Source organism: Ipomoea triloba, chromosome 1 (assembly GCF_003576645.1).
Source record: "Ipomoea triloba cultivar NCNSP0323 chromosome 1, ASM357664v1".
Taxonomy (NCBI): domain Eukaryota; kingdom Viridiplantae; phylum Streptophyta; class Magnoliopsida; order Solanales; family Convolvulaceae; genus Ipomoea; species Ipomoea triloba.
Genome location: NC_044916.1, coordinates 28678523 through 28684522, shown reverse-complemented (window position 1 = coordinate 28684522; position 6000 = coordinate 28678523). Strand labels below are relative to the sequence as shown.

The 6000-nt window shown below is 36.2% G+C and overlaps 1 long non-coding RNA gene across 1 annotated transcript; it reads left to right on the top strand.

Moving 5' to 3' along the window:
• Nucleotides 1-302: 302 nt before the first annotated feature.
• LOC115999785 lies at nucleotides 303-1058 on the top strand. Its single transcript, XR_004094034.1, has 2 exons — nucleotides 303-550; nucleotides 666-1058. It is a non-coding gene; the product is annotated as an uncharacterized LOC115999785 (long non-coding RNA).
• The last annotated feature ends 4942 nt before the right edge of the window (nucleotides 1059-6000 follow it).

Genomic DNA, 6000 nt, shown 5'->3' with positions numbered 1-6000 from the left:
GTCTTTGCTTGAGGACAAGCAAATAAATAAGTGTGGGGAATTGATAAACATTATTTTTAATGTTTTTTTAACATTCTTTTTATAGTTAATTTGCAATAATGGATTAATTTTTATCTATTTTAATTTATCATTTTTATAAGTAGTTTTAATAATACTGTCAATTTTCTAGGGTTGTTTTTGTTATTAAATTAAGTTATTAAAAGTTTGTCAGCCTAATAATTTATTTATTTATTTATTATTATTATTATTATTATTATTTTATTATGTTAGTTTAGTTTGTGTATTTTAGCCCTTCCCAAATGTTAGCCTCAACGTAAACGAGAGAGAGAGAGGCGCAGAGCAGCGAACCAGAGGTCCAGAGCGTTGGTCAGGCTTCGCATCTATCGTTCCTTGATCCGATTCTTCGGGAGATTGAATTGAAGAGCGCAGGGCGATGAACCGAGAGAAACCAGCGGCGATGGGCGAGAGAAGGGGATCGCGCACCAAATTTCCGGACGGCAACCCTTGGCTCAAGAGCTTTCTACGGCTGTCCTCAATCTGAATCACGGAGGTACGGTTGGGGCTGGGTGTATAAAAAGAAGGCTAATTCGATCAATGGAGAATCAATTTTTCATCACCAATCTATCAGCTCTTCACCAAAAATTTCTTTTTGACGATTTCCTTAGTTGCGGTCAGCAGCTTCAATTCCATTCCCAGCCCTCGGTGCAATTAATGGCGAATTCAGGTCTGCGGCAGATTTAGTTCCAGGTAGCTCCAATTGTTTTTCCTGATTTTCGTCGGTGAGTGATTAGTGCAACGGCGGCAGCGAGCAATTCCTTGTGGGTTCTCTACGGCTTCAATCTCATACCAACTTTGGTTTTTCCTCTTTTTAAAACTAATTCTTTAAATTGGTTTTTAATTGTACGTGTTGCTACATTGAGCCTAGATTACACTGTATCAATTTCTAAGCTTGGTTACATTGCTATCAATAATTGATTATAAATTGCTTTACTACAGTAACACTTTAATTCTGCAGCAGTAGTGTTTTCCTTGTTCTATTGAAATACATTTGCTATTCATATTATTTCAATTTCGGGAGTTGTGTTGTGAGTTGTGAATTACATTGCTGTCATCACATTCTATGTTTTGTGTTTTAATCCTTGAGCTTACTATTATTTGTGAGGGTATAAACATTAGTATGAAGCCATCGCTAAGTGAATTTGCTCTTGTAGTAATGCACTACTAGTTTCATCAATCAATCTGGGAACAGGAATAATCTTTCATGAGCATTTTGCGAATTCTGACTTTAGCCTGGTTTTGTTTCTTTTCTTTTTTCTCTCTTCAATTTGAAGCACGTCAATTTAATTATTCTTTCCTCAAATTGTAAGTCTTGATTTGAGGAGCATAGATTATAGTGCCGTATTTATAAGATTTATTTGCTATTGAATTTAGTTGTTGATGTAAGAAAATGATTTGTTAAATATTTTAGGAAGATGATGATACTGCCATTGCAAGTTTAATTTAATTATTTCATTTACAATTAGTGCTAATTGTGAAGCTTTGCTACTTACTTTATTTTAATTCTTGATTAAAGGATGCTTAGCTAATTTTGCTATCTCGTTTTTGTTGTCTTTTTATGCCATTTCTCTAAGTGTTCTAGTTTACTTAATTTCATTCGAGTTAATTATTTTCAAGTTTATAAATTGCATTCTTTTAATTTCCAGTGGGATCGACCCTTGCTTTTGCACACTATCACTACACCGACTCGTGCACTTGCGAGAACATATATTAAAATTGTCCATCACCCATTCTGCTGATCTACGTCATTTAATACAGTTTCGTAGACAACTTTTTGCTCATCCGTCAATTGGCTTTCCATTGTTTGACTATCCTTTAATAATGCGTCACGGTCGTAATCAAGCTCATCCCACAACAGACGATTATCACAACGCATAGCATGATCGTAGTTTGGAATTGGCATATGAGGGTAATCTTTCAAGGTCTTGTTGTACAACTGTAACAAACACTCTATTACAATCAATGCCAAATTCTTCTTTTCGTCATCCGACCAACACAAATCTAAAATTTGTAAAGGACAATGTTAAAGAGATTATGCTTAAATATTACAAGTATTGAATATTATATAAAACGAATTATAATTTACCTTCTTGTTGCAACACTTTGCGTTTGTTAAATTGTACATCTTCTGCTAGGTGATGCCACACTACATTCCACACATTTTCCGGGCGGTTCACCAAGTTCGATGTAAGTAGTATGACAAACAATTTCCTCATTGACTGGGCAGTAGACCACTGGCTTGCTTCATTAATTGCGTCAATGTATTCTTTATCATCGCCTAACAACCCTCTTGCATAACATGCCTCTCGAAAAGTGGGGTATATGACACCCTTATATGACTTGATGTCTTCAAAATTAGTTGGCCCTTGAACTACATTTAGGAGACATCTCAAGTAATATATTTCACCACTTCCTGGAGGTATGTAAAAAATTCATCCAATTGAGAACCCCCTCTGCCTTGGATGCCACTCTCTGATATCATTTTTCCAAACAAACTTTGTTGGCATGTCAATGTATGGCAACTCCTTCGCAGAACCGAATTTCTTGTTAGCCTCAAACCAAGCAGTGAACATACTTTGATTCACCGTTGGTCGATTCAGGACATTATCTATACGATCATCATCCTCGAAAATAACAGATTGGCATTCAGGTAGATGGAAACTTAATCTTTCAAATGTTGGGTGCCTAAATTGGACATCGTAGCTTAGAAGACGCCAGGCGGCCTCACAAGCAGAGACGTATCTGCAATCGTAATACATTGCTATTTCATCGACAACGTCATTTTGTTGCTCATCATTCGTGCTTCTGTAGAATTCTGTAGTGACCTTGTCGTTGCCTTTATTCACGTACTTAGAAAGATATTTGATTGCCCTAAATTGATTGTACCATTCCACATTGATGTGTGCCACAATTCTAGAACTTTCCCTTCGCTTGTATATCGGATACCCATCATCATCCCAAGTTGATACATTAACAAATTTCTTCGGGAAGTGCTTTGAACACTTCTTGTTGACCATACATGGAGATTATGGCCTATGTAATCGACATGGTCCATGAATCATAAATTCTTCAACAGCTTTGTAGTAATCCATGTCAACCTCTTTGTCAGGTATTTCAGCTGAGATGAATTTTTCCATTGTTTCGGCAGTAAATGGTGTTGACAATCTTTCCAGGAAGATTATAATGTTATGACCATGGGGTAAGCCCTGCTTCTGGAATTCAATGGTATATACGACTGACACGGGAATAATTTAGTAAATGTTAGATTGCAAAGATTTCAAGATATGATAAATTCTTCACATTGATTTACAAAAACTAAAGATTAAAACCGACATATCTGCAGTAACAGTACCAAAACGTGTTCCCGACCGTATTTCTTTTACTAAGCAATCAAACTTCATCTTAAACACCCTGCATACAATGTCTGGTCTATCTTCAGCATTGAGGTTGCATTTTTTCATGTATCTTTGAATCTCCGGCCACTTCGGATTGCGTGTAAATGTGATAAATAAATTTGGATAACCCTTATGTCGACAAATGACCACAAGTGAAACTGGATGGCAATATTATTCGTTTACCTTGTTTGCTAGTATCAACTTCTCCTCTGGTCAACGCATCTGAAAGGCATTTGTATGCTTCACATCTCAATGCCTTCTGATTATTTCTAATATATAGAAGCCTGCTAGATTCAACCATGGTGTAGGCATCTACTAGAAATTGTTGGAAAAGTCTCCGTGCATATAGCATTGTAGACAAATCATTAAACCTCTCATGTATCCTGTAAGTGAAGAACTCACGCTGCGAGACACGAACTCGACCACCACTTTTCTTGTTTCGAACTCCATTGAATTGGATATCCTCTCTATAGCCGTCTTCGCCATACGGGAAAAGAATCGGATATTGCAAAGGCAGATAAGTAGGGTTAAGCTCGTTTATCCTCTTTAGGCCACCTGAATTAGTCTCAACCAAAATATCCCGCTAACCCATAGTTGGATCAAATACCCACGATAAGAGCAGCCACCTCTGATACCATTGGTAGGTTGTATGTCCTTGCATCACCATTTCGCTTACCAATTAACCTTATTTTGAAATCTATACCTGGATTTGAGTCAATATGATCATTGGCACAACGGAATGATTTCACTAACACATTGTGATCATCCAGATCCTGCTTAATATCTTCCACTATTTCCAAATGCACTGTTGTATTCTTTTCACCCATGCTAATACAAAATAATGACAGCAAAAGTTTGTGTTAGCTTTATTATTTATGAAGTTTAATTAAATATAATGATTAAGTAAAAAGTAAATTGAAAGTATTGTAGGAGTATTACCTAAATGAATTGATCCGATTGTCTACCTCATTATCCGTGTCGTGGATGTATAATTGAGCAAATTTGGGCTTATTTCCTTCTTGAGGAATTAAGCCTCCCATTAAGTGAAAATTTTGTCCATGAATCCTAAAAATAGGAGGGTCATTACCAATGTTTATGGATTTGTCCAACTTTGCTCCTAATGAGGTAAACGCAAACATGTTATTATACCTCCTAATGTATCTTAAAAATTCTTTTTGTTTTTTTCCATGAGTAAAAAATAAGTCGAACAACCTCTTAGGCTAGGAGTGGGCACATTTCGTGTCAAACTCGAATTTTCGTGGGTTCGACCCGAATAGTGCATTTTCGGTTCGGATTCGACCCGGTTCGGGTCCAACCCGATTTGAAATATACTGCCATGCTTTTATACGGTTCGGGCTTCGGATTTAAGAATTTTAGTTCGGATTCGACCCGAAACCCGAAATTATATAGGTAGTATATAAATAATAGTAATGAACCTAGGGTTACAGACTTATCCTCCGCGTCTCCGCCTCTTGACCTCCTCTCTCGCTACTTCCCCTGACCTCTATCTTCTTTCTCAATTCTCTGCCCCTTTCTCTGTCAAGACTTCCCATCTCTGAGCCTCTTCTCTAGTTCTCTGCTCTTCTGTCTCCCATATCTCGCATCTCAGTATCTCTTCCCTCACTCTCTTTGTCACTCACCTTCTCAAATCTTGGCTGGTCATAGCCTCAAACTCCGCCTCTCATCCACAACGTAGATCTGGGAGATGGGCATAGACTCCTCCACTTCTCCGGTGACCGACGGTCCGCTACGCTCCTTCGAGGCAAAGGCCAAAGCCGTTAACAATCTAACAGGTAACAGGTAGTTTATTAACCGTGTTTGGAAATTTTTTTCCATTTTTTTCTTGAAAATATGTGTTTTAACCGTGTTTGGAAAATTTTCTCAGAGTTTCAGGCCCGCTCTTACTCTCAAGTCTCGCCTTTGCTCAATCACTCCCGGTAAGTCTCCTCTAACCTCTCAGTATTTGGCTCTCTATAGATCCGGTGAGATCTCCATTTAAGCTTCGAGTTTGTAGACTTTTCTAGTGAGTCACAGAATGCTCACGGATGGCCTGGATATTAGTGACCGTTTCTGGCCATGAAAATATAATAGGGGAAAAAAGTAATTTACTATTATTTTAGTTTGCCTTTTCATTTTTTAACAGAGAATTAAAATTTTAAGACTTTACAATTTTTTTTTGCATTAAACTATTAATTTGACTAAGATTGTTTTTTTTTTTTCAAATTTGTAGTTTTTTATACAACTTTTTTCAGCAGAAAACTATATTATAGTGTTTTTAATGTTATTCTAAGGTTTTTATTTATAAATATTTATTTTTATTAGTCACTGTTTTTCATTTTTTATTTGTAAATTTTTATTTGTTTTGTCTTGTTTTTTTATTTATTTTCATTTTTCCTAGAAAATTAAAATTAACTATAATTTTATTTGGAGACTAAAAGATACTCCCTCTATCCCATTTTATCTGTCCTACTTACTATTCATTGGTCAAAACAACTCTTTCTTCTTTGTTTGTTTTCTTTATTATTTTTTACTTATTTTTAAAATTTGA